Below are 13,334 nucleotides of genomic sequence, written 5' to 3'. Positions count from 1 at the left end.
ACCAAATTCACAAAACGAAATGATCTATTTCTTTCCGAAAACATAGATTTTTGGAATATTATTGGGTTCAAAAATGATTTTAGAAAACCCATCAATGTTAGTCAAGTTCTACAATCGATCTTATCATGATAAAAAAAAAACAATGTCAGCAAGACAACATATTTATATACATACAAAACCGGTTTATGGTTAATGTGATATCTTAGCAAATCACCAACATTTTTAAAAAATATTATGTAATTAAGAATAAATTATTTTCTCTCAATGCATATCACTTGAATGAAATTCATTCAACGCCGATACATTTGGTAACATAATCTAATTTCCTTTTTACTATCACCAAAATTAAACGGAATTTAGTTGGCTGTTTTGAAAAAAATAGAATCATAAAGATATAATTTCATTTAAAATTGATACCGAGATTATTGCTATGTCTTCAAGTAATTATTCTAAAATCACGTATTGTTATTTTAGGAAACTAAGATTGTGATTATTTTTAGTAAATGTTAATCAAGTTCTTCAATCGACTTTATCATGATAAAAAACAATGTCAGCAAGACAACATATTTATATAAATTAAAAAATTGGTTTAGGGTTAATGTGATATCTTAGTAAATCACCATTATTTTTTAAAATATTATGTAATTAATAATAAATTATTTGTTCTCCAATTCATATCACTTGAATGCTTTTTGTGTTGTAAACATATTGCAAATATTAGTTATACAAAAAAAATCCACTCATAAAGATTTAATTTCATTTAAAATTGATACCAAAATTATTTCTATGCCTTCAAGTAATCATTCTAAAATCACGTTTTTTTTATTTTAGGAAACTAAGATTGAGATTATTTTTAGTAAATCATACAATCATGACTCAATCAATAATCATTTTTGACTCCTAAAATAAATTTATGCATTTATCAACGTACGAAAAAATAAAATAAAAATTGCATTAAGAACTATAGTATTTGACATATAAAAATTACAGTTTTGACACAACAAAATCGACATACAAAGGGGATCATCAAATAGGAGGAAGAAAGCAACTATAGTATTTGCATTAAGAACTCGAATTTAAAATATCAATCATTGCCATCAATCGATTTTGTTGTATAAATTGATATTTCATCTTTGTATGTATAAATTGAATGTTAAATGCACAGTTAAATATAGAATGTACATGGGATTTGGCACTAATTGACCCTGAGATTGATTTTAAAAAGATCATAATCTCGGAAACTAACCGATTTATAACAGAAGATCGAGAAATCAGAGGAACAATACCATTAATATATTCCATTAATTTTCTGAAACTTAAATATCATTAATTGTCATTAATTCGACCGTGGGGCATCTAGGAAGATTAAGGTTTATAATTTTCTGTTTTTGAACAAATTATTATGTCAATTTAATTATAGGTTAAAATATACCAATGGCACAATATGTAATAACTCTAATAGGCTAAGGTTTGTTTTAAAATAAGAGTGAGAGTGATTGTGACGCTGCCACATAGGAAATGACACTCATGTAAATCACACATCAAGTGAAGGTTATTTATTTTAAGTGTTCCTAAAATAATATATAGGGGATTTGAATTTCTGACTTGATCTACAGTTTCTTTGGATTAGACTTTTGCAAGTATTTTTTGTTGATTAACAAACTCTATCTTATAATGAAAATAATACATGGTACCAAGGCTTTTCGTTCTGGGACTATTTCGGTTGGCCACTAGCTTTTGTATGAATATTAGTATTTTGCATATGAATAAATTTTAATTTAGATAAAAAATACATGGCACTAACATGAAAGTATGATGAAACCCATGAAAATGTGACCAAGTCACCAAAAAAAGGATAAAATAAAATTATGTTGACTAAAACAATTAACAAGAATAAAATAAGTCGTTTTAAACAAAAAAATAAAAATAAGTCGTCAATGGCTCAGCCCCCATGAAAATGTGACCAAGTCACCAAAGAAAAGGATAAAATAAAATTATGTTGACTAGAACAATTAACAAGAATAAAATAAGTCGTTTTAAAAAAAAATTAAAATAAGTCGTCAATGGCTCAGTCCCCCAGCGACTTGAAATACATTATATTTGCTAAAATATTATAGTAGTATAAAATTATGTATATGAACGTACACATGTATAGATATTTGTTTTTGAGACTGTTCTTAGCAAGCTACTTTACTGCAGATCTGCAACCTGTGTTCCTCAGTTCTTAGCCATCAAAGTTAATTTACGAATCATATATATATTATGCTTGCTTCTAACTTGGAGAGTTTGAGTTACAAACTTACAAGTTACAACACGATATATAGAAGTTATACAGATTTTGCCGTCAAATTATGTTGGGTTTCATTTTTGTCATTTAGAACAGAAAAGTCAATCATTGCATAAACCTTATGAAAAGTCAAACAAAATATGTTTTGCACTTGTTGACGCATAACTACAAATGTGACATAATATTGTATATATTTCCCTAAACCCTAAGACACTTAGACACATATATTATGTATACATATTTATTAATGGAGCGACAATTTTGAGACACCCTATGATATTATGATGATATAAATTCGGCCGACGACTTTGACGGAGTCGAACATTACAAATCGCTGTACATATATACTTGTTTTGTCTCTTAAGACTGAAAATTTTGGATCTTCAGTTCATTACCCAATCCGAACTCAATTTTACAAAAAAAGTTTTGTATAACGCTCAATACTGAAAACTGAAAAGGGTTTGAATTTAAGACAAATAAATCGATATCTTTGTAATACCACGAGATTGCCACATTCTGAATCTTATATATCTGTTTTAATAAATTTCGTGTTGTTTCCTAATTACCATTTATCGTACATTCGTCATTGCTCTAAAATTAAATCGGAGTTTTGGGTAGGAGCAGAGCCGGTCCTAATAATTGTGAGACTAGAAGCCAAAATAAAAAAAATGTGGGGGAATTTTCAAAAATACCACTTTCAATGTACCATTATTCATCTTTACCACCACTAAAGACACATTTTCAAAAATACCTTATTTATTGAAATGGTAAAAACTCTTATATCTTTATTTTTATATTCTTTTCAAAATTCTAATCCCAAATTCTAAATCCTAAACCTCTAATTCTAAACCCTAAACCCAAAATCTTCAACTCTAAATCCTAAACCCTAAACTATATACCCTGAATTCAATATCCTAAACCCTAAACTCTAAAGTCTAAACTATAAACCCTAAATCCTCAACTCTAAACCCTAAATCCTCAACTCTAAACCCTAAACTATATACCTTAAACTCTAAAACATCAAATCTAAACCCTAAATCCTAAACCTTCAAATCTAAACCCTTCATTAAAAGTAGTGGTAAAAGTGGTTAGTGTAAACATGAAAAGTGGTACTATGAAAATGGTATTTTTGGCAATTTCTCAAAAATGTGGCCTCACTCGAACTTGACCTATTATTCTTGTAACATTGAGCCAACCACTATGCTATTGTGAATTATTGCTCATATGTGGTCGTTTATAATCTTAATATTTGACGGCTAGAAACACAAGGTTTATTGGCCTGTTTCCAAGACCCGCTCTGGGTAGGAGTAGTTATGTAAGTGAAAAAAGTATTAAAGAATTTATGCAAAATATTCCAATAAGAGAATTTGTACAAAATTAAGAAAATAATTTAGTTTATGTAGTGGAAGTGGTCGTGAGCTTTTACCGAAAAAAAAAGAGTGGCCGAGCAAATTAGATAAATAATATTTTCCTTGTTTGCATTTTGCCTCTAGTGATAACCTTATAATCTTCGAATAGTCGAACATAAGAGAGGTCGGAGACGTCAAAAGCTAAGTCACAGTTTTTCTTTGTATTTGTACGTGGACATGTCCATCAAAATCAACGACAGAGAAAGCGAAGAAAAGTTTTAAGATAATTAGAAAAAATAATAACCAAGTTGACTAGTTAATCCAAAACTAAGTAAGAATAATCTCATAGACGTTTAAGTTTAGGAAACAATATGTGTGCATTAAATTACAGTTTGATTATACTCATGTTAATAATCATTGACCTACTTATACATATTGCATGTAGGAGTACATAAATCAAGTTCACTCATCTAGACTAAGATCAATCAAAGTAAATGATTACTCATAAGCATCGTAGAATTGAAACTCTGCTTACTATTTAATTATAATTTTTTGGTACGAAATATCAGTCTGATTACAACACGAATTTTAATTGGACACATATAATGGACGTAGATAATCTAAAGGCTATGTTTTATATGTGATTTTAATTTGTTTATAACCACAACTTAGAAACAAACCAAGATATGGGTCACTGGTCCTTAATTAAAAGAAAGTACCCACTTGCTATTATTTATAATTTTCACAAACACCAATCTCCAATAAAGTCTTCTCCTTATAATCCATCAAAGTCTATCTGCCAGCTTTGCATGTATACATTTTTTAGACTTTTTCCCGCTTACATCAATTATCAATGATAATTCAGTCGTCCACAAATGTATTATTTATACATGGGCACGGATCTGATATATGTGATTTTTAAAATATTTATAAGTTGGTTTGTATGTTATGGATATCTAATTTTCCGATTTGATTTGCTTCAGAAAAATATGGATATTCGAAAAAGAGATATCCACAAAATAAATAGATATCTATAGATATTCACGAATATTTACGAATATCTCATATGTTTTGATTAATACAAATAATTTTAAAATTTGATACAAATTTGTTTTGTAAAATATTTTTTTGCATGGTAAATAAGATAAAAATCAAAAGAAGTGGTGAATTTACATATTTTATAAATTTTTTAAACTTAGTTAACAATTATAATAACAGAAAACTTATAAAAAAAATATAATTGTCACAAATTTTTTCCCTTTCCTTTATGTAATACTTTTATATAAGTAATAATGTGAATATAATTTGTCAAATTATATGTTAAAATAATAATTATATAACTTTATAAATTTTAAATTTTAAATATAATCAAGATATACATGTGTTTATATATTACCGGATCAGATCAGAAATTTGTTTCCAAATTTTTTAATATTTGTGATTTGCTTTGATTTTTACAGATATTGATTTTTAGTATTTTCTTTGCTTCGAAAGTTTACGGATATCCGGAAATTTCGGATTAAATGGAAATGAATAACGAATCAAATCAAATTTAACGGATAAAATATCCAGTCCTATGTATTATTTATAAATTATAATGGCATATGAATGTGACTGAGTAGGTGTATGCATATAAATACTTGTATATGGGAATTTCTTCTAATTTTTTTTCTAAATATTTTTCTTTGTTCTTCTAATTTTTGCCTTGATATAGTAAAATGGAAGTTATCCAGTGTCGTCCCAAATTATTTATGTACTCTGTTCAAAACAAAATTACAAACTGTATATTTCATGATGTAACAAATAATTTTGAAAAAAATATAGCTCTATTTATATATATTTAACGCCCTTTTTAAAACATAAGCTCTGAATTTAATAAAATATCTAAAATTTTAAAATTTGAAACTAATTTATATTTTTAGTTTCAAATTTTCTTTTATATCTTTATTTATAGATTCAGACTATGTACAACATCTCCAATATATTGTTCTCAACGCAACATGTTATATTAGGATGTCTTATCAATTTTGGATAAAAATTTAGTAATCTACAAGTTTGCTCTAAAAGACACAAACTAAAACCCGATTATAAAGCAAATGATATCTTTAACAAAATCCCCATGCGCATAAACAATTAACATATTGTTAATATGTAAGTTTATTAGTTAAGTTAGGATGATTTTTTTTTTTTTTTTTTTTTTTTTTATTCATCCTAACTTAACTAATAAACTTAACCAGGCTTCGTAGCCTGGTGGTAATGGAACCTCGGCTGAGGTGCCCGCCACCCAGCTTCGAAACCCGGCCACAGCGATTTAACATCTTTACTGCTGGGGCGCTGGACCCCTTCGGGGGATATTTGGGAAAGTGACTGCCTAGACACCAGAGATATCAAAAAAAAAAAAAAAAAAAAGTTAGGATGATTGAATCAGTGTAATATAAAAAATGGTATGATAGTGGATATTTCTGAAGTCTTGTAGTATATAATTAGAGAGATACATTATCATTTTTTTTCTAACTCACTCTATTTAGTTATGTAATAGTTTAGTCTTCTTCCACTTTGCATTCTATATATTGAACAAGAGACAAGTCATTGTATGAAAATAGTTAGTACAATTAACTATCATCTTATGATTGAATAGCTAAAATGAACATGTATTTTTATAGGGAACCATAGATTTTGTTCATATATATATATATATATATATATATGTTCTTTTTGGAACTATATTTTTTTCTTTTCGAAAACCCCAATACATGCAAGAATGAATTACACATACTTACTTGTACGTACCCGCAGAGAGACTTCACGGCCGACCTAAAATAAATTCTCATTCTCTTTTTTTTTTTTTCTATGGAAACCCCAGTACACGCAAGAATGAATTACACATACTTGTACGTACCCGCTAGGGATGGACGTCGATCAAATACTATTGTACAGTGAAATCTCGATAAATTAATGACATTAGGATTCCATCAATACTATAATTTTTTATTAATTTATAGATATTATTAATTTATCGATATAGTAATTGAACCAAAAACTCAGTTTTCGACTATAAAATTATATTATTTTATAGAGATTTTTATATATTAATTTATAGAGTATTAATTTACAGAGATTGTACTGTCTTTGATATTTGTTTTGTATTTTACAAATATCCAATTTTCCGATTTGCTTTGCCTCAGAAAATTATTAATATCTCATTTTCGGATATCTGAAAAAATTACAGATATTTGAGAATGTTTACGGATATTTACGAATATCTTATCTAATTTATTCAATACAAATAATTTTTTTTAAACCATGAATTTTTGTCTTCAAAAATTTCTTTAACATAACATAAAAATAAAAATAAATATCAATGAAACTATATGTTTCATAATTTTTTAAACTAATTAAATATTCTTATAAAACATAAAATTTTAAAAGAATTATAGTTTTTTAGAAAGAATTTCTATTCTTTTCTTAAGTTAATATTTTCCATAAGTAATTTTATCAACAAAAAATAAATTCATATAAAACTATACATTTAAAACTCTGTATTTAATTATACATATACATATGTTTTTATAAAATCGGAGTGAACTGTATATTCGACTCTGAAATTTTAGTATTTGTAATGTGTTTCATTTTTAATGGATATTGATTTTTAATATTTAATTTGCTTCAAAGATTCACGAATATCCAAATTTTTTGGATTGAATCAAAATAAATAACGAACCAAATCAAAATTAACGGATAAATGCTTAGCCTTAATAGCGGCAGAGAGACTGTGCCATGGACTGGATAGTCCGTTTTGTTCATGTGTATAGGGAAGCTAATCACTTAGCTGATGATTTAGCTAACCTTGTGATGCTAGGAGTTTTGAGGCTCCTAAGTCAAATGATAGTACAGTGGTAGTAATTTGTCGAACCAGTTCTGAGGGATTCAAATGCAGAGAGAATGCAAGTATTTGCCTAATCTAAGTGCAATCAGTGAATTGGATGGTTTTTAAACTAAAACTAGAATGCAAGTAACAGAAATGATACTCTTAAGCTATTGGAAAGGAGAACTCATAGGTATAGGGATTTAGACCTTGGGTGATCAGGTTTCGAACTAAGGAATGTAAATGATAAATCAAACTATCAACCTTAAGCCTAGACACAATTCTAAGCAAGCTCTATGTCTAGATGAATGCTCATTTGCTAACATGTCTCAAACATCAAATGTCTTTGGTTGAATAACATGCAAGCAATCATTAATAACAAGTCTATTAGCTATCTTAGCATCTTTAACAACAAATATCTTTGGCAAAGTACACTAAGAGCCTAGGAGAGTTGACTCATGCATTTCATCAAACACCTTTTGGGTGGGAAATGCCTAGAGATCACCTTTTGAGTGGCCTACTCAAATGATGCACTAAGATCACTCTACTAGCAAGGAACAAGTATGATCTACACCTAAAACATCATAGAACTAGCCTAATCACCCTTAATCACCCTAACCCATGAATCCAAAAGGTGATTACTCACTAATCTCCATGATTCCTCTTAAATCCATGATGGATTTCAGATGAATCATATAGAGATGTAGAAAGAAAATTACAAGAACAATCAAAGCCAAAAGAGAACTTTTCTTGAGAGAGTTTTGTGTATTCAATAGATAAAAGATAGATTGCCAAATGGTGGCTACAACATACTTAAACAATAGGTTTTCCAAGTGCAAAAACGTGCACAACAATTGCAAAAAGGTCTTTGACAAATAATAAAATCGTGCAGCAGATAACGCGCAGCGACCTCAGAGGGTCACTCCAGGAGGTCGCTCTGGGGTTGGGAGCGACCTTGGGGGTCGCTCTAAGAGGTCGCTCCAGCCTCCATTTTTGTGTCTCCGGGCGATGAAAACGCGAGCGACTTAGGTGGGTCGCTCTGGTTGGTCGCTCTGGTTGGGAGCTACCTTAGGGGGTCGCTCCGGAAGGTCACTCTGCGGTTCTCGACCAGGATGGATATGCCTCTAGTAAATTGATCGTAACTTCTCCATTACATCTCCAAAGGACTTGAAACCACTTCCATTAGAAAGCTAACTCAATTTCCTGTGTCTCCACAAAATCTTAGCAACAGAAGATTTCTCTAAGGCCTCCATCCATGCTCATCTTTCACCCCCTTTTTGATCACATTGCTTCCAAATGTCTTCAAGAACTCCATGTGGTGTTCCAATACCTGATAGAGACATATGTATGCCAAATGCAACCTAAACATGTCTAAATCCTAATCTATATGATGCAAAAGCTTATGAATGAATGGTCAAAACAATGCAAATATGCAAGATATCAACTCCCCCACACTAGTCCTTTACTTGTCCACAAGTAAACTTTCAAGAACCAAGGAGAAGAGGTTTGAAGATGGGGACTCATAATCAAAAGAAACTCTTCTTAGTTCTCAACCTAAAAACCTTGCATAATCATACCAAATAGCAAGAGCAAGGAATTTATCCATCTCTAACTTCTCTAGGCCTATCTCAGCTCCTTTGATCTCTACACTCATTAATCATGCATCTACAAACCACAAATCCACATCTCTCTAACATTTATGAAGCAAACTCAATAGACATCTCACAAATGGTCAACTGGTCCAAGTCATTTGGTTTGGTAAGACAAAGGCTTTAATGCAAGTGAAATCAGAGGTTCAAAATGATCTTTTATGGTGGTTTACTCTCAAAACAAAGTAGCTTTGACATTACACATAATATATCTAAGAAAGGGATCAACTCATGCATACAATGCTCAATCTCCATTGTTCTACCCTTTCCCAAACACACAAGATATTCAATTATTCCTCAATATCAAACCTAACTCACATCTCTCACCAAAAGATCCCAAGAACATTTTTCACATCAGACTTTCTTTTTGAAATCAATAAGGGATTTTCACAATTTTAAAACAAATCTGAGCTCTTAACAACTTTGCTAGCCCCCCTTTTTATTCTCTTTTTTTTTCTTTTTTCTTTTTTTTTTTACTTTCTCTTTTTTTTTTTTTTGGGGGCCAAGACTTTTCACAATAAGAGCTAGATACTTCTCCACTTATCCCAGAAAGACTAATCACTTAAGCACAAAGAGTCAAACCTTTCATATTCCCAAATCACAATCACAACACTCACCCCCTTCCTATAGCTAGATAATAGAGTGACTAATCTAGCAAGAATGGAGACTAAGCATTGTCGTTCCCAATACTCTCAACATTATGCACATGTAAAGCTTTCCAAAGAGGCCTCACTCAACAAATAATGATGGTTTAAAAATGAGGTATGGGTTTTGGGAGTGGAGTACCACATGAGTCTGTCAAAAGATTGGTAAAACAGATGGGACAACTCAAGTGTGTATATCCATGACTTAGTACACAAGGGACCATATGCAAGAGACATTAAAACAGGAGCTTGCTTCAAAGAGAGAGTATCAACAGTCAAATGAGTTTCAAGAGGAGCATTCAAGGCGCGAAGTTTACAAGCTTTCTAAAGGGTGCTCAAGCTACTTGTCATGATTACAAAGGTCAACAAATTCAGTACTTAGCATGAGCTACCAAGGTTGAAATCCCCCTAATGCATGAATGCAACCTATATGCTTCTAGACTCAATCCTAAAAATGCAAATGATGCAACTAAATGATTCTTTTTGTGTTTTTCAAAATTTGTTTTTTTTTTTTTTATAATAAGAATGTAATATGCAATGCATGAGACTCAAAATCATGAAAACAAACATGATCAAATACTTGGTACCTCCCCCACACTTAAATCACACAGTCTCTGTGTGAGTGAGGTACCCAATGGAAATGTGAAATACAAGGAAAAGTGGGATTGTGTGTTACCTTCCGTGGAGCGAGGTGTGAACGTCGCTGCGACAGGTCGCTCCCAGCTGGAGAGACTTCGGTATGTCGCTGTGAGTAGATCGCTCTGAGGTCGGTTTTTGTGTTTCCACTCGCGTGTGACGCGAGTGACCTCAGCCTCTCGCTCTGGACATGTCGCTCCCAGGTGGAGCGACCTAGATGTGTCGCTGCGATGAGATCTCTCTGGTGTCCGACTTTATGCTCAATACCTGCACACAACTTCACTTTCCCATTGTTCTATGCAATAGAATGATAATGCAAATACTAATGCAATATATACAAGGATACTCATGGGACTTCCTCCCAAGTGAGCTTGTTTTAAGTCTCTAGCTTGACTTTTCCTCCTTTGGATCAGGCTGGACTAGGTGCAGAGAGTGGAGTTGACACTCCATCTTCCTCAGGTGGTAGCTCATCAAAGTGATCATCAGCAGGAGGAGGATTCATCTCTTCAATGGTGAAGGCTTGTCCAAATACAGTGGGGTGCCTCATCTTCTCCTTAATGTCAAAGTGGAGGATGTTCTCCTTGCCCAAATGGAGATCAATCGTCCCTTCTTTCACATTCACAATAGCTCCTGCTGTAGCTAAGAATGGCCTTCCAAGAATCAATGGGTCTTGAGCCTCCTCACCCATTTCAAACACCATAAAATCTGTAGGTATCTCATACCTTCCAATCTTCACAGGGAGGTTCTCTAGGATGCCCACAGGGTACTTCACTGATCGATCAGCCAACACCAGAGGGAGTCTACACTTCTTGTATTGAGTGAAGCCAAGCTTCTTTGCCACAGACAAAGGCATCAAGCTGACACTAGCTCCCAAATCGCAGAGACATTTCTCAAATACCATAGGTCCAAGAGCACAAGGGAGTGTGAAGCATCCTGGATCCTCTAGCTTCTCTGGAGCATCTAGCCTCTGAATGATGGCATTGCACTCATGACTCAGAACCATCATGCCCTCCATCTCCTTCTTCTTAGCAGCTACAACATCTTTCAGGAGTTTGCTGTATTGAGGAATCAGCATGAAAGCATCAATGATGGGCATTGTAACCTGAGCTTCACTCATCTGCTTCTCAAACAAAGCCTTGTACTTCTGTAGCAGCTGCTTCTTGAATCTACCAGGAAATGTAAGCTTTGGTTCATAGGGAGGGGGGACAAGAGAGCTCTCACTTGCTGGAGCAGCAGATTCACCATCTTTTGTTGTTTTCTTCTCTTCTCCAACCTTTCCTTTACCCTTGGCTTTCACAATCTTCTCCAAGATCTCAGCATCTGTCTTCTCATCAACAATGACCACTTCATCATCTAGGTTGATGGCCACCTCCTCACCTTGTTTCTCAGCATTGTTGGTAAAGGTTACAGGAGTCAACTGCTTACCACTCCTAAGTGTGACAGCTTTTGCTTCCTTGGAATTTTGATCTGACTTTCCAGGTAGAGATCCTTGTTGGCGGTTCTGGTGGGAGCTCATGGAAGCAAACTGATTCTCCAAATTCTTGACAGAAGAAGCAAGGTGGGAGAATTTGTTGTTGAGCTCATTGTAGCTCCCATCAATCTTGGAGTGAAGGTTCTTCAGCTCATAGCCCACATGCTTCTCACTTCTAGTCTGAGACTCCAAGATCTGTTTCAGTAAGGCATCAGTACTACTCTGTTGAGGGGCAGAGGAGCTAGGAGAGGAGTTTTGCTGAGGCTGATAGTTGCTCTGCTGGTTGTTTCGAGGCTGATAACCACTCTGCTGGTTGTTTGAATAGGGCTTCTGTTGGTAGTTGTTGTACTGAAAGTTGGGTTCCTTCTTGTACCAGCTACCATTACTGTTGATGAAACACAATTCTTCTTGCCCTTCCAAACCATCAACCTCATTGACAGGAGGAGGTATCTCCTGGCTTGGGTTGCCAACAAAGTTCACCTGCGCTTGTGTGGTCTTATCGGCAATGAGTTTGTCAATCTTCTCCTGAAGAGCCTTTATCTCATTCCTTGTTTGATTGTCATCACCTCTGCTGCTTCTGTCATGGTCTCCACTGTAGACTGCATCACTCTTAACCATGTTGTCAACCAAAGCCTCTGCCTCTTCCTCAGTTCTCCCCAAAAAGAACCCATTGCTAGCTGTATCCAGTATGGCTCTGTACTTAGGAAGAGCACCTCTGTAGAATGTGCTCAGCAAGCTCTCCTTAGAGAATCCATGGTGTGGGCACTGAGCTTGGTAACCATTGAATCTCTCCCAAGCTTCACTGAATCCTTCCAAGTTCTTCTGTTGGAAGCTGGAGATCTCATTCCTCAACTTAGCAATTCTTGAGGTAGAGAAGAACTTCTCCAAGAATGCCCTCTTGCAGTCTTCCCAAGTGGTGATAGAGTCACTTGGTAGAGACTTCTCCCATTGACGTGCCTTATCCCCCAAAGAGAAAGGGAATAGCTTGAGCTTTAAGACATCCTCTGATACACCATTAGTCTTTGACATACCACAGTAGCTGTCAAACTTATCCAAGTGATCAAATGGGTCCTCCACAGCCAAACCATGATACTTGTTGTTCTCTATGCAGTTTAGCAGTCCTGACTTGATCTCAAAGTTGTTAGCAGCCACAACTGGTGCTCGGATTCCAATTCTAGGACCATGGGTGTTGGGGCAGTCATAAGTGCCAATGGGGCGAGCTGGTCGCTGTTGGGGCCCTTGTGGAGCATTGTTTACTCCATTGGGGTTCAAAGGATTTTGTGGATCAGCCATCTCAACTTCCTGTGTCTGCAGTAGAGCTTGTTGCTCTTCTTCTCTTCTTTTTCTAGCACACTCTCTCTCTAAAGCTCTGATGTCTGCGGCTCTTGGAACAAGGTTTGATGTACCCTTGCTCCTCAAGTTCATACACCTGA

General features: G+C 33.8%; 1 non-coding gene across 1 annotated transcript; it reads left to right on the top strand.

The window, feature by feature from the left end:
- The first annotated feature begins 12,649 nt into the window (after positions 1-12,649).
- On the top strand, positions 12,650-12,756 carry LOC130497200 (small nucleolar RNA R71). Its single transcript, XR_008936211.1, has one exon. It is a non-coding gene; the product is annotated as a small nucleolar RNA R71 (small nucleolar RNA).
- Positions 12,757-13,334: the final 578 nt, after the last annotated feature.

Source organism: Raphanus sativus, chromosome 6 (genome assembly GCF_000801105.2).
Source record: "Raphanus sativus cultivar WK10039 chromosome 6, ASM80110v3, whole genome shotgun sequence".
NCBI lineage: Eukaryota > Viridiplantae > Streptophyta > Magnoliopsida > Brassicales > Brassicaceae > Raphanus > Raphanus sativus.
The sequence above is the reverse complement of the archived record's forward strand: the minus strand, read 5'-3'. Positions and strand labels throughout refer to the sequence as shown.